Source organism: Dasypus novemcinctus, chromosome 17 (assembly GCF_030445035.2).
Source record: "Dasypus novemcinctus isolate mDasNov1 chromosome 17, mDasNov1.1.hap2, whole genome shotgun sequence".
Classification (NCBI taxonomy): domain Eukaryota; kingdom Metazoa; phylum Chordata; class Mammalia; order Cingulata; family Dasypodidae; genus Dasypus; species Dasypus novemcinctus.
Window position 1 is genome coordinate 8131741 of NC_080689.1, and position 21250 is coordinate 8152990.

Below are 21250 nucleotides of genomic sequence, written 5' to 3' on the forward strand. Positions count from 1 at the left end.
TAAGGTCACACAGCTAGTAAGCAGCTGAGTGTGATTCTGCAGTGATAGTTTGAAAGGAGAATAAATGATTCTGGGCTGTGCCCCAGCCTCCAGCTTTCCCAGAAGCTTTCCGTACTCTGGCATCGCTAGGCAGCCTGAGCTCTGGGACCCCAACGGGCTCACTGTGGGGTGGCTGCCCACACTTCTTAATTACTAGGGTTCTGCTTCAGGACACGATGGTCAGAAGCGTCTATCTTTCTGGCATTTTCTTTCGCGTCTAGACTCACAGATCCAGTGGCTCCTTTGACTCACAGATCCAGTGGCTCCTTTGAGACCTGGCTAATTCTCCTTCGGAAACTGAGCTTCCTCTTAGACTTCACCTTGTGGTTCAAGGCAAGAGACCACTGCTTTTCAGTGCCGCTGAGTTTTATTTCTGACGTGTTGGATTTGACAAGCCCCTGGCTTCTTGCTCCTGACTCACCATGACTGAACAGTACAATTCATTTATCGGGAATCATTTCAGAATGTGCTGCTAGATGAATTTTCCAGGAAACAGAAAACAAGCTCATCTCTGCACAGCTGGCTTTGGAAACTTTGAACAATTTTCGCATGTTAATCCTTATAAAATAAACCACGCTGAGCTCTGCTTTTTTTAAAAGCAGAGTTCATTGGGCACATTTCATCTTCTCCTGATAACTCAGTAAACCCATGAAAAGCATTAGTTGCTCCCCTGCTGTGGCAGAAAAGAGGTGAAATATTTGACCTTGAGTGATTTCCATAAAATCTTGATCCTTTGTTTTTCTCATCTGTGAAATGGGATAATAGTAGCCCTGACCTTGTAGATTTGTGGTGAGGGTGAAATGAGATAATTCAGGAAAAGTGCTTGACACAACGATTGCCTGGTAGTACACGCCACCCCGAAGATTGCTTCCGGTGATTAAAATGTTTCCTAGCTGTGCTCTAGAATCCCCTGCGGGAGCTTTTAAAATGTGTTGCCGGAGCTTCACCCCAGACCAACTGAATCAAAACTCTGGCATTGCCCCAACTGAATCAAAACTCTGGGGTTGCCGCTCCACATCCATGATTTTGTTCTGTTTTGTTCAGATCTAACTGACTCTGCCCTGCCCCACCCTGGGGGGGGAGGGTCTCAAATGCAGCTAGAGCCGAGAGCCAGGGATCTGCAGTGTTGGGGCTGTCTGCTCCAACACTAAATGGAGCACTGCTGAAACGGTTGAGAATTGATGTTTTCATTTTTTTATGTTTTTTTTTTTTCTTTTTTTGCCTCCTCTTGGGTGCTCTTTGGAACAGCTACCGCTTATTAAGGGCCGATATTCCAGGTACTGTACCAGGCGCTTTACCTGCCTGGATCATCCATAGCTGAAGTTGTCTCTCCTGCACTTGCACCCTTGCCTCTGTCCCGGGTGACTCCGATGCAAAGCTCAAGAAGCACTGGCTCTTACGGCCGGGCCGTGACCACCCTGGGGGGGGTGCCGGCATTGCGGGCCCTAAGGGTGCTGCTCGCCCTCACCCCAGCCCTGTCCCCTCACCCCCACCCACTCCCTTTATTCCCTTCTTTCTCCACCAGGGCCGGAATCTGTGCGTTTGCTCCCTGATGTGTGACAGCGACCCAGAACGTGTCTGACACACAGTAGGTGCTCACGGATGGAAGCCCGAACAAAAGGAACTCTGTGCCTCAGGCTTTGTCATTTCCCATCATTCCTCCTTTACGGATGAGGAAACCGAGGCACAGAGAGGTCACATCGTTTTCCCAAGGCCCCACAGTGATGGCAGCTCCGAGCTGGCTCTGAGGCCCTGCCACTCGCAGCCCGCTTCCAACCCCGTCCCTTCAGCTGCCTGGAGAAGCCGAGGCTCCTCGCCAGGTGTCATCACACCGTTTAAAGAATCGTGTGGTAAATACGTGGGCGCAATGCGACCTCCCCCTCTTCCTGAAACAGAAGCCCCTCGTTATTCTCCAACAGGTAGAGCTGTTAGCTCAGGTGTGTGGAGTGTCCTTCTTCTGCTAAATCTTCCCTGCCCTGCCCTGGCGGCCACCGCCACAGCAGGATGTCTGTCCTGAGGGGCTGAGGAGCCTGTGGTCAGTCACTGGTGGCCTCTGACACTTCTTATTTAGTCACAGGGAAAGGTGAAAGGAAACGGTCACCCCGAAGGGGGGTTAGGTCTCCAGGGAGGGAGGCAACGCCTGCTAGCCGCCGGGAGACTCGGGGAGTCGGGGCCGGGCGGCCGACATGCTCCTCACAGCTCATCTCCCCACAACGGACGGAACGTTCCGTCTCGCGGGTGAGTGAGCCTCCCTGGGGGCTGTGGCAGCCGGGCAGGGCCTCAGGGCCGGCCGAAGCGGTCGTGCGAGGACAGCCAGGGCTGGCAGCACACACTGCGACAGCTTCCTCCGGGCAGGCCCCGCCGCCTGCGGCTGAGGCCGGTCAGAAGGGAATGCTGAGTCAGGGGGCGAAGGCGGCCCCTTCCTGAGAAGCCGGGATAAGTGCTGAGTCACGGCACATTCCCAGCTCGGTCTGGCCCACATGTCCTGTCGGCTGGGGAGAACCAGCCCGCTCTGTAGCTTCTGACTCCCCAACCCCTGTCTTCTTAGGGAATTCGCCAGATGCCTTGGCTGCTCGCCCATTCCCAGAATAAAAGCGTTCTGCAGTAAGGCTCTGAGAATGCTTTGTTGCCCGGGGACATCTCTGGACTGGCTCTCAACTGAATTTGCATTTCTGTTGCTACCTGGCAATATGTATATTGAGATATAGAAGCACTTCTATTTATCATGGAAATATTCCACTAAAGTCATGCCTCAGTTCTGAACGCCTCCACGAGGTGCGCTGGCTAATGAGAATGTGCAAGCAACATGAGGACGGTCTGCACTGGGAACTCGCGTCCAGGAGACTCTGCTAGGAGCATCTGATGCCATCAGTGCCAGTGTGCCGGGCTTTATTCCATACACACCACGAACCAAAGCTCCAGGGCCCGGTATCCTAGAGCACTGCTTATTTCTTACTGTTGTACTGGGTTGCTGGTCACGGAGGGTGACTTTTTATTTCTTTTTTATTTCTTAGAGCCATTAGGCCAGGTCTGTGCAGTTCAGAATAAATCACTTAATTTAGGGCCACATTGTGCAGGTGCAGCATAGATGAGGTGCTCTTAGAACAGTGAGATGCAGTCTTTCCCCCTTGGCATCTCTCTCCACTCTCACTTCCTGGTCTGGGAGTAGAACAGGTGCGAGAGGGTGGGAGTAGGGGAGGGGTGTCCTTGGCTATGGACTAGGCTATGTCCCCAGGAAGCTGGTACAACGTCAGCATGCCACGCAGAAAGCCCACGGGGAAGCTGCACTGAGATTGAGGTAAACAGCCGAGAAGGTACTGAACGTGGGACACTGTCACTAGCTTCTGAACGCAAGCTCGTTCCCCAAGCGCCCTGCCTGTTCCACATCTTGTTGTACGCCACCTTCAAGTCACCAGGACACCAAGTCCAAACTTCACAGCGTATCCCGGCGCCCTTGTGGCTCTTGATCTGACCTAGCCCTATTGAACCTGTTTCCTAAAATAAATGCTAAATGTGCGTTCTTCTCTCCATCTCCACTGCTGTAACCGGCCCCTGTGGTGCTTTGCGTCATTGATCCAGCTGGCTAACTGGTCTCTGGGCTTCTAGTTTCACCCCGTGCCAGTTCTCCCTCCACTCCGTAGCCAGAGCACCTTCGTGGAGCACAGCTCTCTTTCCGACTGCTTCCTTTCAGGAAAACAGCCCTTGCTGCAGCTCCCACGCAGAGCGCCTCTTATGGACGCTCCTGCCTGCCGCCCCAACCTGGCCTCCTCCTCCTCCTCTTAAGAAAATACAACCCGCTGCCCGGGAGGGGCGGGGACATTACAGGGACAGCCTTGACCGTGACCTAATTAGTAGCACATTGCTTGCACTGCACTTCCCAACTGTTCTGGCGATGTTAGAGACACTGTGGGTCAGCGATGGCCGGGCCGGTGGTAGAGTCCAACATCCCCTGCGGGCCATGCCAGGCCTGTCACAAACACACCCAGCCCGACCCTTCATCTCTCACCTTTTACAGTAGCCTCCACCCGCCTCCTCTTCTGCCGCCGCCCCTGGAGCCTGCCACCTGCTTTCACCTTGGGCACCTGCCCGCCTGCATGTGTCCAGAATGCACTCCCTCTCTTCTCTACCTGGTGAAATTCCTTCCAGCCTTTCAGTACCAGCCTAGTGGGGAAGGCTTCCTTCACTGCCTAGGCATGTCTGTTTTACTGTATACATGTTGTCTTTTATTTTCTTCTGATTTTTAAAAATCAGAAGAAATAAAATGCACCCATTTTGTGAAATGTGCAAAAATAAAATGCACCCATTTAAAATGTACAGGTTGATGAGCTTTGACAAATGTGTACACCCAAGCAACCACCACCACAGGGGAGACATAGAACGTTTCCAACATCCCCAAAAGATTCCCTTGTGCCCCTTCCATAGAACCCCTTACCTCAGCCAAGACCACTAATCTAATTAAAGACAGATTTGTCTTTCCCAAAGTTTCATATGAATGGAATTGCATAGTAGATATTTTTTCATGTATGTCTTCTTCCACTCAGCATGATTTGGGGCTCCATCTTTGTTGGATGTACCAATAGTTCATTCTCTTTTATTTATTTATTTATTTATTGAAATGAAAACAATTCCATTGTATGACTACATTATGGTTTGTTTACCAGTTTTCCTGTGTCTGTGCTTTTTCCAGTTTTTGGCTATTAGGACTAAGGCTGCTATGCAGTACAGGTGTCTGTGGACCTAGATTTTTGTATCTGTTGAATAAATATCTAAGATTGGGTTTGTTGGGCCAAAGGGTAGGTGCATTTTTAGTTTTATAAGAAAGTGCAAGAATTTTTCCCAAACTGGTTGTGCTATTTTACATTTCCACCAGCAGAGTATGAGAGTTCCAGAGGCTCCACACCTTCGTCAACATTTGTTACTGTCTTTTTAATTTTAGCCATTCTGGTAGGTTTGGGGTGGCATCTCATTTTGTTAATTTATGTTTTCTTGGATCACACTGTATTTTAATTATTGGTCTAGGAGTCATCCTCCCCCAGCAGGCCTCAGAGCAGGCACAGCTGCATTCACTACCTTTGCTGGTTGAATGGATGTAGCCTGAATGTCACACTCAATCCCTGCTTCATTCCACTTAAAATCAAACAAGGATATCCTGGGAACATACTACATAAGTGCTAAATAGATTGACCAGTTGTGCTGGTCTGCCCAGGACTAAGCAATTCTCAGGCTGTGGAACTTTCAGTGCTAAAAACCAGGACAATCCTGGGCAAACTGGATGAACCAACCAAGGAATGAGGGGGAAGATGGGGGCAGAGGGTGGGGGCTGCCTTGTAATAGAATGCTGGGGAAATAGAATTTTTAAAAAATCTTTTCCTAACCTAGGAAACCTCTCCACAAAGGTAGAAGAGAAAGAAAGAAAGAAAAAAATCATCATTGAATAAGCATCAGACCAGCAGGTGATTCATCACAGGTAATCCACTAAAGAGATCTCAAAGAAAAAGATCTCACCCTTTTATGGAGCCAAGCAGATACAATCCATTATGTACATGTTCTCAAGATAAACGACAATGAGTCCTCAAGTAAGAGTTTTTGAAAGCACCCTTTGTCACACATGGTACGTCTTAAATTCACCTGGTAATTGGGGTGGACTTTGCGTTTGCTAATTGCCTCTATCCAAAGAAATAATAATACTCCTCCTTTCTCTATGACAGAAGCGTCAAGTTAAATTCCCATGAATGGGGAGCTAAGGGCTGCCTTCCTTGACGTTTACATTTCAGAGAGACTCCTGGGTCCTGAAGAAAGACATTTCTGGGTGGTAAAGCTGGCAAAAGCTGATTTAGCTTTTAAAACAATTTACAACTATCTCCATGGGGCAGATTTATAATTACAGGTTTTCCAAGAATGTTCTAAGAAGAGGGAAGAGGAGCAGTTTTTTCCCTTTTTTGCCCCAGGGAAAATGTATATATATTTAAATTTATATCTACATATATTTATATTTCTTTTTATATTTGTATTTGCCCTTACAATAGCAGGTATAAAATTTAGTCACAATTACATAATGACATAACTTTACTTCTGTATGACTGAACCTAACTTGCCTCGGGAGTCCCCACTTCTGTTGATAGTGGAAGAGGTTAAGCTTTCCCTGTTCAAATTAACCTAGGTCCTTTCGATCTCAAGCACGCCTACTGAAGGATGTCAGCTTAGTCCAGGATTCTCTGCCCGCCCCTTCTCCCCTTCTCAGTGCTGTCCACACTGGTCTCCATCCTCTCAAGCTTATCAGTCTGGCCATGTGACATTGTGATGCTGCTGTTCAAGTTTGCTGCTCTGTCTCTGGTCTAAGCAGACACGTTTTGTGGGGATAGCGCCGGAAATTTCCAGAGCCTTCCTGTAGCTCGCCGGGCTGCCTGAACTTTGAGGCTTCGCCTGGGCCCAGCTCCCCGTACCTCCTCCTCTCCCTCTTCGCCCACGTTGGACATGGGGCTTCAATATGACGTTTGCGGTAAAAATCCCTCCACGCCCCAGTTCCTTCTCACTTCACGCCAGCTGGGAAGCCTGGGCACATTCCGTCCGAACTGCTCTTCTTACTCTGATGATCAAACTCGCATTTCCTTTGAGCAGGAATTCTCTGGTTTCTGTCTTAAACCAATGCCTCCAGGCGTCTGTGCTTCTGGTTCTTGTTTTCAGAATTAAGTAAGAAAACAAAACAAAAAAGCAACAAAACTTTCCTTTCTCAAGGGCCAGATTCAAGGCGTTTAAGATGAGAGTTTTGAAAGTCAGCTTGGAGCCTACTAAACTGGCCTTTTGCTTCAAGCCTGCAGCTGCCTGATGGCGGCGCTGTCTTGGAAGGGAGAAGGGTGCCCAGGGCAGGGCAGGGCAGAGAGAGGTGGCCTGGGACGGCAGTTTGAAGGCTTCGTGGAGAGGTGAAACTGGGGGCTGGCCTTCAAAGGAGGGTTGAGTCTTGCTGGGGAGAGCAGGGGCTGGAAAGCCCTTCTAGACCAGGGGCTGGAAAGCCCTTCTAGACCAGGGGCCTGGCCCAAACCAAAGTACAAAACAGACGGAGCCGCTGTGTGCAGGGCAGGATGTGCATTCTAGAAGGGAGACACAGTTACAGTGTGAGTAGTCTATGGATTATGAAGATCTTGGAAGAGTTCACCTCCAAGCACCCAGATGGGTGGTTTCGGTACAGCAGGGCCAAGGCTGGCCACACCCACCATTCCTGCTAACTTAGGTTTACCACATACCTTTCCCAGACAAAGCACTTCGCCTCTTCACCCTTGCCACCATCCCATGCAGGGGGTGTCGTCATCTCCATTCACAGAGAGGAATCTGGGCCCCAACAAAGGCAAGTCACTTGCTTTAGGTCACAGAGCAAAGTCACTGAGCTACTCCATAAATATTGGCTCAGTGTCCACTACGTGCCAGGCAGGTACACTGTGAACTTTTATTTCTTTTGCACTTGATAAGATTTTCAAATAATATGATAGAATAGTATCTCTTTATGTAAAAACGTATAAAGAATCATATGTCTTTCCTAAATTCCCTGTGCCACATTTAGATATGCGTAGCAAGATTTCTCATATTACATTAAAAGCTGGGTAGCTACAAGGTCCAGCTTTGTTCAACCTGTCACTTACAAGAAGTGCCAGTCTGATAACCAATAAGAAATGACAATAATTTAAAACTTTATTGGAGTCTCTTAAAAAACACCAATTTGTGTGTGTGCCATTCATTACAGCAAAAGTAAAAGAATCTCTTCTCCTTTATCTCTAGTTGAGTATCTCACACAGTCTATTAGAGAATCCCTTCTTAGCACCTTCTTCTGTCTCCCCAGATGCCCTGAAATTGTTACCAGTCCCAGCCCCCGCAATCCTTCGCTTTCCTTCCTGCCACCTTTAGGGTGTGCATTTCCATCCGTCCCAGCAGGTGCGCATCCTTCCCTCCACCAGTACCTGGGTCCCCTCCCCACTGGGATCCTTGTGCAGGAAGGCAGTGCAGGAGGCGCAGAAGCTCAGGTGTCAGCATTTTTTCCTTTAGAAGTGGAAAGGCTTGCAGTGTTCTGAAGAAGGATTCCAATGCCAAATGAGGGAGGCACGGTGAGCCAAGTGCCTGCGCGGCGAGCCGAGTGTCCATGTGGTGATCTAAGTGCCCATGATGTCAGCCATGTCCCCATGTGAGTGCCCACGTGGTGAGTCATTGCCCGTGCGGCCAGCCAGTGCCTGCGTGGTGAGCTGAGTGCCCGCATGAGTACCCCTGTGGTGAGCCAGTGCCTGCGCGGTGAGCCAGTGCTCACATGGCAAGTCGAGTGCCCTCGCAGCAAGCCGAGTACCCACACAGCAAGCCGAGTGCCCACGCAGCAAGCCGAGTGCCCACGCAGCAAGCCGAGTGTCCGTGCGGTGAGCCAGTGCCCACGCGAGTGAGTCACACAACAAGATGATGACACAACTACAAAGAAAAGAGAGAAGAAGGGGAGAGTCAAGGTGAAGCACAGCAGAGACCAGGAACTGAGGTGGTGCAAATGACAGGGACCCTCTCTCCACACCAGAGGTCCCCAGGATCTAATTCCAGTGAATCCTAGAGGAGAAAGATGAGAAGAAAAGACAAAAAGAGAAATAGACACAGAAGATCACACAGCGAATGGACACAGACAGCAAAAACAGCAGGGTGGGACAAAGAAAGGGGAAAAAAAGAGCGAGTAGGAGGGCCAGCAGAGGGGCATTCAGAAACACTCGCAAATGTGGCTGTTTTCTTAGCTTTAGCAAAGGAAATCAGAACTGTGAGTGGGGTGGAAGGAGGCTCTGACTCAGGCCTCACGGGAAACTGCCGCCCTGGTGCCCGCTTTCTCTTCTCTCACCTCTGGATATGACCCAAGGCATCTGGGGACCTGGCCCAAGGCTCCACCCGCTGGCAGGTTTTCACTTTTTTTTTTTTTTCACGTTAAAACAATCCAGTTTAAGGAAAATTCCAAGGGATTTATCTGGACTAAAGAACGTTCTGTAAAATGAGTAGGTCGATCAGATCGTTTCTAAGGTTCCTTTTCAGCTCGTTGTTCAATGAATCTAAGGTTTCCTTAAAGCCCCAGCACTGACTCCATCGTGGATTCCGGGAACTGCTGTGCTTCTAGGGTGTTTGAAGAGATGTCATAGAGTGAGCTTCATTGGGCCTCCAAGCAACAATAATTTTAGGAAGTGCTCATTTTACCTGAAGAAAATAGAAAAAAGAGAACTATCTATCACTGATTATCAGTTCAGTGTGTTCAATGTGTTGCCTTTATTCTTTGCAACTCCTGTTCTTACCTTATAGGTGAGAATGTCAAGCTTGTATAAGGTAATGTCTCAGAGTTAGTTTTTACTTATTTTTATTATTTTTAAAGATTAAAACACACATTCTATTTCAAGGCAGACAAGAACTGGAGAAAGGGAATTGGCAGAAGATTATGCCAATTGATCTTATGGGATAAAACTAAGATAGTTGAAGACTATGCCATTAATATCTGTTATATCATGCTTTTTTAATGATATTACCAAGAGCGCTTCAAGATTTCAGAAGGGCTAAATACTCACAAAATCAGAAGTGTATATAGGAAGCGATAAACTCCCCCATGATTCTAATTTACACATCTCCATCTATAGCTCAATTTACTTTTCTTTTTTTAATTAAAGGGGTATGCCTTTGTTTTCTAGGACTGTCCTAATAGAGTACCAATAGCTTGGTGACTTACCACAGCAGAAATGTATTGCCCTGTTGCAGCAAAGCCAGGAGTTCTAAACTGCAGAAAAACCCAAAACCGGCTTCTCAGGAGAAGTGGAGGAACAGATTTATTATGCGCAGGCCCAGAGGAGAGTCAGTCTCCAAATTCTGAGTTCCGTTTTTCAGTTTCCATCAGTCTATATAGGATTTTATGTGGGATCAGCATGACTTTGGCTCATTGGCTAATGCATTGCCGGGCAAAATCTTGCAAGAGGGGTTACAGAAGCAGAAGGCAGGTGTAAGGTTGAAGGCTGATTTACAGAAGCGGGGTGGGGGGAGACTTCACTCTTTTGATATCTTCCTGCTAGGCCATGTTTTCACAGGCTGAGTCACAGAAACAGGGGGCAGGAGTTCTTCATTTGATATTCTCCTGCAAATCCATGCCCTCACAGGCTGATCCACATAAGTGGGGACAGGAGTGACTTGTTAAATATTTTTGCAAGCTTATGCTTTTTATTTCTCAACAGTCTCACAGTCCTGGAGGCTGGAAATCCAAACCACAGTGGCGGCAGGGCCGTGGTCCTTCTCACGGCTGCGGGGTGGCTCCAGCCCTTGGCCTTCCCTGCCTTGCAGCCGCAGCCCTTCAGTCCCTGCCTCCTCTAGTGGCCTTCGTCACCATGTCTGTGACTTTTTTCTTTTCTTAGAAGGAACCCCCAGTGCTCTTTGCCTTCATTTAAATAATCGCATCTTCAAACACTCTATTTCCAAATAAAATCACCTTCATGGGTCCAGCGTTTAGGACTTGAGCATATCAATGGGATATCATTTGGGGGGACAATTCCATCTATCACAGGGTGATTCCAGACATGATTCCCTAACATTTTCTTCACGAGCATACCTAATGGAAGTCTCTGCATAGCACTGCAGGTAGAGCTACCTTTTTCATCAACTGAACAATAGTTCATTATGATGGATGCAATTATCCCGCCTACAGTTGTAGGCACTCTTGGCTCCCTGGTGTGGTGGTTGACCTTCTTCACCTCCCTGTTAGCTGGCTGGGGTAAGTCCAATAGACCAGAGGGTAGGAGTTGCAAGTCTGCTGAGGTTTAGGGCCTGGCTGTCACATGGACAGTCCAGAGATTCAGTTCTCCTGAGTATACACCAACCCCAGTGCCAACCACAGGTTCAGTAAAAGTGACAGAAGAGGCATGTGTAGAATTGCATCCATCATCCATGTGGAATCTAAGCCCCCTCCTGAAATAGAGGTGGAGTGGACATCACCATCCCAGGGTCCATAGGATGAAAGAATAGAGTATGGACTACAGTGGACTTACTGATATTGTACTATGGAACTATTGTGACTAGTAATAGAAGAAATTGTAGCACTGGTGTGGCGACATTGGCCACGGTAGCTGCTGAGGGTAGGGAGAGGAAGAAGAGAGGTGATGTGGGGGCATTTTCAGGACTTGGAGTTGTCCAGGGTGGTGCTGCATCAACAGATGCTGAACATTGTATGTCCTGCCATGGCCCACTGGGTGGACTGGGGAGGAGAGTGTAAGCTACAATGTAAAACAATATCCATGTGGTGCAGCAGTGCTCCAAAATGTATTCACCAAATGCAATGAATGCCCAATGATGATGAAAGAGGTTGTTGATGTGGGAGGAGTGGGGTGAGGGGGACGGGTGGTATATGGGGACCGCTTATGTTTTTTGAATGTAATATTTTAAAAAAATAGAGAAAAAATAAAAAACAAATACTTAAAAAAAACAGTTCATTATGGCGCTGTCCTAATTGATTTAACCAATTTCCCATTGGTGACTCTATCATGCAACTTTTGGCTGCAAGTTTCTGAAAGAGACTCAAACTGGCTTAACTCTAAGGAAATGTATTGGTCCATGTAACTGCAGTTCATAGAAAAGCTGCTTTCAGGATGGGCTTAATCCAGGGGGTCTAGCTCATTTGTTGGTGGTGGTGTTATTATTTGCATTCCTATGATATGCTATCCTCTGTGTGTTGGTTTTGTTTGAAGGTTTTAAGTGGTACCCAGGTTTCCAACCTCCCACCAGGATTTTCAGCAGAAGGGAGAGAAATGTTACCACTTTAATATCCCAGACATTGTCTTGAGATTTACCTGGATTGGACCTCTTGGCTCAGGTGTCTTCTCCTAAACCAGTAATGTGGCCAAGGGTCATCTACCCTGGAAGCATATGGGCCATACACAAAGAGTCTTTAGAGTTGTGCCAAATTTTTAAAAATTTCCAATGCTGTGAAAAGACAGCTGTGTGCTGTACATATAATACTGTTTACTTGCATAATTATCTGTTTAGGATAAACTTCTAGAAATTAAATTGCAGGCTCAAACAGCATGTGTTTTAAATTTTGCTCAGTATTGACATTTCATCCTCCAGAAAAGACCTTAATGATTTGCACGCCCAGTGGCTATACCTGCTTCCTTATACTTCATTTATCCTGATATTAGTAATCTTTCAGAATCTGCCCCTGAATGGTATTTTACCGCTCTATTAATTCATGTTGCTTTGGTTATTAATAATCTTGAATGTATTTTTCAAGCTTTTGGGGCATTTTTTCTTGTTCTCTGTACTGGTTCTTCATATCTTTGTCAATTTTTCTCTTGGATTTGTAGGACTTGTTAATTTATTTCAAGCATTAAACTTTTGTTGGTAATGTATGTGGTAACTCTTTCCCCTAAGTTTTCATTTATTTGTCAGTTTTTTCCCTAGATGTCTATTTTATACAAAAGTTTTTCACTTTTATGTAGCTGAAATTACAAGTCATTTTCCTTTTGGCTTCTGAGTTTTATGTTATGCTGAGAAGTCCTTTTTCTCTTGAGGATTATGAAAATGTCCTCCTATGTTTTCTCATTCTACTCTCTGATCTGTCTCACAGTTACATATTGTAAGGAATGAGATTGGACACTGGTTTAAAGCCTCGTCTCATCCCAAGTCACGCTGCCTCTCCGTCCTGCCTCTCTCAGACGAGCAAACCTTCAGTCTCCCTTCTCTCTGCAGGCCTTTTCTTTCCACAGAAGCAATCCCAGAGCCAGAGGCCCAGGGCTTCCATTGCTTTACATCAGGGCTTGCCACCACCTGGGAGGTGCTGGGAGGAGGTGTGCACAGTGCAAAGAACAAGAGGTCACCTTTGCCGGCCAGTCCGGGGCTTGAACCAGGTCGAATGGGCTGGTAGGTCCCTTTGGAAATTGCTCCTGGTATGGTGGGTATAAAAACTTCCTTTAACCTGGGTTTGGAATATCATGATACCTTTTCCTAGCCCTTTTCTAAATGTTCTTGTTTGAACCAGACACTAGGTCAGGTAGTTCTCAGTCTTAATACTGAGGCAACTCAGTAAGTGGCAGATTCCCAAGGCCCCATTCCCAATGCGGTAAGTCTGTGGCCAAAGTGAGAGACATTTCCTCAATGTTCAAGGCTCTGTTCTAGGGACCATATATGCAATACGGTGACCATAATAGACAAGGTTCCTGATCTCATGCTGCTTGCATGCTAGTGGAAGAGATGTATAATGAACAAAACATCTCACTGAGGTACTGAAAAGTATCTGTTAGGCAAAAGGATGAATCTGCTAAATCTTGGGGTGGAGAAAGGAGCCATGGCCACCCCCAAAAGGGAACGAGATTAGATCACTCATCCCAGAAAATTCTCTGCTCTTATTTTCTTCCCTCACTTTCATCTTCCACCCCCAGGCATTGAGCTAGCTTAGAGGAGACCAATGATGACTAAAAGGGGAAGTGTTGGTGGCTTTTTCAGAAGTTTCCACTGTGATTTGACAACCACCCTTGCTAGCCCCACTCCAATGTTTTACAGAACCTCAGTGAAATTGATTAAAAATCTGAGCGCATAAGGAACTCTCAGGGCTCCTTCTTAAATAATACTTTTCACTTTCCAAGATAGGAGACAACAGCATTCTCGTGGTTCATGACCAACTAATCTCTAAGCACAAAGAAAAGAGAAGAAATGGGTAAAAAGCAACCTCACTCTGCCTAGTGGAAAGCATCTTCTCCTACAAGGTTTCATCTGGCTTTTCAGAACATTTTAAAATCAACATCAACCGCGCCCTTGTTAGATGGTGAGATGACAGAGGAGTAATCAGGTTGAGTTACTTATTTAAGGTCAAGGAGCTCATAAGTAGCTCAGTCAGTTCTCAACTCTGGTCCTCTTCAAATTCCATGATCTCATTTCATCACTGATGACCAGCACATCGTCTGCAGCTTCACGATATGACTCGAGGTTTAGCATTTGGATATTGCACTTCTCCATCATGCTCCAACACTATGATTTTTAGTAGCTGTTTCAGATATCTATTGCTGTACAAAACAACAAATTAAAAACTTGGTGGCTTAGAGCCCACATGATGCTGTGGGTTGGCTGGGATCAGGCAGACACTCTTCTGCTCCATGTGATATCATCTGGTGGGCTAATTGGGCTGGAGAGCTTCCATATGGCTCATTTGCGTGGCTGGCCCGACGGTGAGGCCAGCTGGAAGGCTGAGCTAGATGGCAGGCTGTGATGCCTGATGCTGGCCTTCCCTCCCTGGAGTCTCAGGGCCTCTCCAAATGACCTTTCCACATCTTCTCTCCAGAAGGGCAGCCTGTTTCTTACACAGTAATTCAGGGCTCCCAAAACTGTTAAAGTGGAAGAAGCTGGATTTTCTGGAGGTTGAGGCCCAGAACTGGCCCAGCGTCACTTCCACTGTCTCCGGGGGAAACCGTCATGCCAGACTGAGGGGAGGAACCCTATCCTGCACCTCGCAAAAGTAAGAGTGACAAAATTTGCAACTTTCTTCAATCCACTGCAATGTCCAATAAGGCCTGCCCATTTTCTCATTGAGATTTTCAAATCAGAACGGTAGGAATATTTTTTGTACTGGTGTCCAATAACTTAAAAATAATAAAGGAAAGATTTTTGTTGTCATTTAAAATACTGCCTACTCCACATGGTGGGCTAGTTTGGTGATTTTTACTTTTTCATTTATTCAATGTTTCTGCAATTCATGAATTTTTCAATTAATACATATATTTTACCATTTTCGTAAAAAATATATAAAATCTTCTTATATTTTTCACTTGTTTCCTGACTTGATCTTGGCAAATTTGGTTGGTCACACGTGGATTACCTTGTACTGTCCTTAACCAGTCATGTGTCTTTCACCTGGTCATGTGACCAGCATTTGGATTACCTGACTTCTAAAGTCCTTGCAAACTGAAATATGGTCAACTCTTTGACTTCATCCAATCCAGACATGAAAATTCCCTACTAAATCTTTTTTGATAATCAGTTTGCACAAGAAAAAATATATTCATTTAACAAATATGCATGGTGAGCATGTTATGACATTTGCTATGTGCTTAGATATTGAAGCCACTGGAAAAGGTCTTGGAATAGGGATCTTACTCTTAGGAACTAGGTAGCTGGTAGGAGAGAAGCAATGATGTGCAAAGTTATAACAATTATTAAGAAGCACAGGTATAAAGGGAGATACAAATTCAAATATTGCAGGAATGCAGGGGTGAGCACTAGATACGAAAGGAATAGTGGATATTTTCAAAGAGATTAGATATCCACTTGTAGAGTTCTTTGTTCAAAACTATATATAGGGAAGCGGCTGTGGCTCAATCAGTTGGGCTCCCATCTACCATAGGGGAGGCCCTGGTTCACATCTAGAGGCCTCCTTGTGAAGGCAGGCTTGCTGCATGCTGCGGAGCACTGCCTGGTCTGCAGGCACCGTGGAGAGCCAACTCAGAAAAGTGACGCAACAGAACGCAACAGACAAGCAAACAAACAAACAAACACAGAAGAGCACACAGTGAATGGACACAGAGAGCAGACAGCAAGCAAGCCACAAGGGGGGAGGAGAAAATAAAATAAATACAGATACAGAAGAACACACAGCGAATGGACAGCATGCAAGTCAGCATGCAAAAAGCCACAAGGGGGGTGGGATAAAACAAACCAAAACAAAACTATATGTAAAAGTCCTGATCCTTTGATCTCAGGATACCTTTATAACACACATGCTCACTCACATAAGCACACATATCTGCACACACCTGGTTTGCTGAAATCACAGAGCCTTAAGCTCAGAGCTGCCGGTTAATGGAAAGATTTAGTACATTCATTTTTTAAAAATTAACTTCCATTACCAGTTTAACTTGGAATTCTTCTCTTCTTACAACCATTTCATGGAAGGAAGTAAAAGTGGCAAAGTTGATTTGTTGTTTTCTTTGATTTTTTACTCTCTTTCTTCCCATATTTGTTACCTTTTTATTTCTCCTAGTCATGAAGTTCTGGTACCATTCACTTCTACAGGGAGGGAAGGCTCAGTACAAGTTTGAGAACCAGCAGACACAATGAGCAGGGAGCAGATGTGGCTGAAGTGGTTGAGCAACTGCCTCCCACACGGGAGGTCTCAGGTTAGGTTCCCAGTGCCTCCTAAAGAAGACAAGAAGACAATGAGCTGACACAATGAGCAGAGGCAATGAGCAGATAGATGAGGGAGCCATATGGGGGGAATTAAAAATGATAGAAAAAGAATAAAAGAGGGGACTTTACTACTGACCTTATAAAAATAAAAAGGTCTATAAGGGAATACTACGAACAATTGTATGCAACACATTAGATCGCCTGGGTGAAATGGACACATTTTTAGAAAGAGATGAATTAGTGCAAGTAACTTAATTGTTACATTAATAACAAGGAAAGATATTGAATTAGTAATCAAAAAAAGCTCCCAGAAAAGCCCAGGTCCAGATGCTTTACTGGTGAATTCTATCAAATGTTTAATGAAGGATTAACAGCAATCCTGGAAAAAAAACAAACTTTTCCAAAAAATAGAAGAGGAAGAAACACTTGTCAATCATTCTGTGAAGTCAGTATTTTCTTGAGGACTTCCTTAGTCCAAAAACAGGCATGCATGGAAAACCCATAGTTAGCATGATGCTTAATGGTGCAAGACTGACAGGAACAAACAAGGATGTCCACTCTTGCCACTTTTCAACATTGTACTGGAGGTGCTAGCTAAAAATTAGGCCAGAAAGTGAAAAAAGGGCATCCAGCTTGGAAAGGAAGAAATAAAACTACCTCTGTTCAAAGATGGCATGGATTTATACAGAGAAAATCATAAGAAAAGATACCTACAAGCTTTTAGAACTATTGTAGCAGAGGAGTTATTGAGAAATATTCATGCACCAAATATATTCTGCACAGAGCATCAATATGATACGCTTCTGGACAAGGTGTAGGTGTGAACAGAGAAAATTAAGGATGATACTTATTTGCCTGAATAAGTAGTAGAATAGCTTTTCATTACCTGAGATTAAATTTCAAATATTGCAAGTATCTATCAGTGTTATCTTGTGAGAGTAAATAAACTATGTTAATTATATACCTTTAAAAAAAGCTATTAGAACTATTAAATTAATTCAACAAGTTTGCAAGAAACAAGATCAATATAAAAATTTGAAAAGCAGTTGCATTTTTATACATTAGCAGTGACTGAATGGAGGTGAGAATGAAATTAAGAAAACAATTTTGTTTATAATATGATCAAAAAATTTAAGGGGAGCAGTTGTAGCTCAGAGGTTAAGTGCCTGCTTCCCATGTGCAAGGTCCCAGGTTTGATCCCTGGTATCTCCTAAAAAAATAAAAATTAAAAAAAAAAAATTAGGAATAGGTTTAACGAAAGAAGTATAAGACTTGTACATGAAAATACAAAAGAATTGTTGAAAGAAATTAAAGACCTCAATAAATGGCAAGACATCCCATGTTCACAGACTAAAAGATTTTGTCATAATGGCAATATTCTCCAAATTGATCTACAGATTTATTGCAATCTTTAGCAAAGTCTCAGTTACCTTTTTTTCAGGAATTGAGAAGCTATTCAAAAAGTTCATGGTGATGTGCAAGGGATCCAGAATATCCAAAACAATCTTGGAAAAAAACAAAGTTCAATGACTCATATTTACCAGTTTCAAAACAATATACAAAACTATCAAAAGCAAGACAGTATATAGATCTATATGAAAGCAAGACTTTCATATAGATCAGTGGAATAGAATTAAGAGTCCAGTAATAAACCCTTACTTTTACGGTCAGTTGATTTTCAGTAAGAGTGCCAAAACAATTAAATGGGGGTGGGGTGGGACGGGGAGAATGATCTTCTCAACAAAAGTACAGAGACAACTGGATATCCACAGGCAAAAGAAAAAGTTTGACCCCTACTTTACATCATAGACTAAAATTAACTTGAAATAGATCATGGACCTAAATGTGTGAGCAAAAACTATAATGATCTCTGAAGAAAACATAATGCAGATCTTTAAAACCTTGGATTAAGTATCTTAGATACCAAAAATCCAAATGACAGAAAAGAAAAAAAATGTGCTTCATCAATATTAGAACCTTTTGTATTTCAAAGCACACTCTTTAGAAAGTGAAAATGCAACCCATGGAATAGGATAAAATATTTGCAAATTGTATTTCAGATGAAAGACTTTTATCTATAATACATAAAAACCACAACTCAACAATAAAAAGACAAACAACCCAGTTAAAAAATTAGCAGATGATTTGAATAGACTTTTCTACAAAGAAAATTTACAAATGGACCATAACTATATGGAAAGGGGCTTAATATCATTAGTTATTTGGAGATACAAATAAAAACATAATGAGATACTTCATGCACTAGGATGACTAAAAAAAAGGCATGTAATAATAAATGTTGGCTAGGATGTGGAAAAAATGGAGCACCCATGGGTTGCTGAAGGTATTGTAAAAGGAAGCAGTCACTTTGTAAAACAGTTAGGCAGCTCCTCAAAACGCTAAACCTAGAGTTATCACATGACTCAGCAATTCTGCTCCTTGGTATAGACCTGAGAGAATTAAAAACCATGTCCACACCAAGATCTGTACAGCAGTGCTCAAAACAGCCAAAAGTGAAAACAACTCAGATATCTATCAAATGAACCATGACCAAAAAAAACCCCAACAAAACAAGTGATATATCCACTACATGGAATATTATTTGGCCATAGAAAAGAATGAAGTACTGGTCCATGCCTTTACGTGGATGAACCTTGTAAACGTTATGCTTAGTGAGAGAAGCCAGTCACAAAAGGCCACATAGTGTATGATTTCATATACGTGAAATGTCCACAATAACCAAATCCCTAGAAACAGAAAGTAGTTTAATGGCTGCCAGGGGGTGGGTGGAGAGGGGAGTTGGGAGTGACTGCTAATGGGGATGAGATTTCTTTCGAGGTGACTGAAACATGATGAAGTTAGAGAGTGGTGATGAATGCACATCGACGCAATAGACCAAAATCTCCTCAATGGTACACCTTTAAAAGGGTGAATTTTATGGTGCATGGATTATATCTCAGTAAAGCTCTTATTTTAAAAAAGAATACATGAGAGAGTACGCATTTCCAAATGTATACATTTTTAAAAACTCTACAGAAAGAAATACGCTGAAGTAGTTGAAACCCACAGAGGGAGGTTGTGAGCCACACCTTTCCCAACGGCCTCCATCTGACACTATCCCAAGAATCAAAGATAAAATCTTCAGCCAGCCACATACCAGAGCATCTACAAGTCTGGATTCATAGTGGTTCTAGGCTTTGCTCTGCAAATGATCAAACTTTCATAAAAGAATAAGAATGAGTCTTCAGTTACACACTGTACTCAGGGACAGGAAAAAACAGCTCTTTCCACATCCGTGGGTAAATGGCTTGGGTGGCACCTCAGCCTCCCTGAATAATCCAACATCCTGGCAAGGAAGAAGCAGCCTGGAGGACTTGCCACCCCTGCTTAGAAGCCCAGAGCCAACTTAGGGGCAAAGAACTGCAACTTGATTCTCATGTGGGATCATCTCAGCTCATAGGACAGAAAATGTGTTGAAGAACATGGGCTACCGCTGGAAGTGGTAATGACAGCAAATATGGGCTCACTAGGGGGTGGGGGTGGGGAGGGGGTGGTTCCAGAGACTTCTTCTCTTGATTATTCATTCATTGTCATGTGAACTGTCCCATCAGTCACTCACACATCTTTATGAAGGGCGCATTTTGCCTAGGACACTGGAAGTACACAAGAGAGAAAAATGCAGCCTTACCTTCACAGAGGTTAAATTGTGGGACACAAAATGTTCTAGTTCAGTCTTTCTCAAACTTTAGCCTGCACTAGAATTGTTGAGGAATAAAAAGCATAACCTTGCAAAATGTCTGACTAGTCCCTCCTGCCCCCGCTTCTGTGGCTCGGCCTGTGAGGGCATGGCGTTGCAGGAGAACATCAAATAACTCCAACCCCTGTTTCTGTAAATCAGCCTGTGAAAACATGGCCTAGCAGGAAGATATCAAATGAGTGGCTTCACCCCCCACACTTCTGCAAATCAGCCTGCAAACTTGCTGCTGCATTCTGCCTAACCCCCCTGCTTGCAAAATTGCACCTAGCAACGCATTAGCCAATGAACAAAAGTTATGCTGATCCCACCTGAAATCCTATATAAACCTATGAAAACAGGGCTCAGATTCTGGAGATTGATCTCCTCTGGGCCTGCGCATAATAAACCTGTTCATCTGCCTTTCTGGAATGCCGGTTGTGAATTTCTATGGTTCAGAACTCCTGGCTTTGCTGTAACAGAATCACCTGGAGGGCTTGTTAACACAGTGGCTGCGGAGCCCACCCTGGCGTGTCTGCCTCAGTGGGACAGGTGGCGGTGGGGGTGGGGCACGACATCACTTTCCCATCACTTAGTGTCTCCCTTTTTTTTTCCTTCTGAAACTTTCTTCAGTTTCTTCATGGCTTTGTTTTTGCTTTTTCTTCCTGTACATCACCTTCACTACATTTTTCATCTAATGATCTCGTTCGAACGCTATTTGTAGAAAATTTCTTTTCAAGTGTTCCATTTTCCTAGAATAACACGAGAGAAAATATGAATGGCATCTTCTCAAAAATCAGTGTCTTGTGTGTCCTCAAGCCAGGGATGTGTAGTGCATCTTGGAATGTTTTAGACTGAAGTGGGGCTTTTACATTAATTTTCAAGCCTATTAATTAACTTGATATTAAAACTTCTGAAACAGAATAAAGTAATGGCTGTTTCTTAGAAATTGTTCCATAGTTATTGTACCTCATCGGCCTGAGGCAGAAGGTGTCCAGAGCTGGTTTCCAGGCTTTTCCCCATTCAGTCTTCCCCGTTGAGAAAAGCCCTGGAGACAGAGTCCTGCTGCTTTTTAAAATAGTGCCTCAAATGATCAAGACGTCAGCAGAGATGTGTTTACAGAAATACTCAGTGCCGGGAGATGCTGGGGCATCTGGCGGTTCTTTGCCAGTGCAAGTGAGAGCAGATAGCCTAGTTTTTAAGACAGTCCGGGAGATTTCAGAGGTTGCTACAGCTTTTCCATGTTTCCTGATAACTAATCCTGTCCTGAAACCTGAGTGTTGTGTTTGAAGAGAGACATCCTCTTGGGAACTTTTCTCAAGGCTGGGTTTTGGG

General features: G+C 44.5%; 1 protein-coding gene across 6 annotated transcripts in view; it reads left to right on the forward strand.

The window, feature by feature from the left end:
• The window catches only part of IL1R1 (interleukin 1 receptor type 1), a 122173-nt gene that overhangs the window by 8988 nt on the left and 91935 nt on the right, over positions 1–21250 (forward strand). For 2 of the 6 annotated variants that reach the window (XM_058278250.2, XM_058278245.2), the window contains exons 1-2: positions 1635–1889; positions 5419–5506. The gene's annotated coding sequence lies outside the window, so the exon portion shown is untranslated. Of the gene's footprint in view, positions 1–1634; positions 1977–5418; positions 5507–21250 lie in introns of those variants that run through there. The other 4 variants (XM_058278246.2, XM_058278248.2, XM_071208742.1 and 1 more) reach the window with 4 other exon arrangements.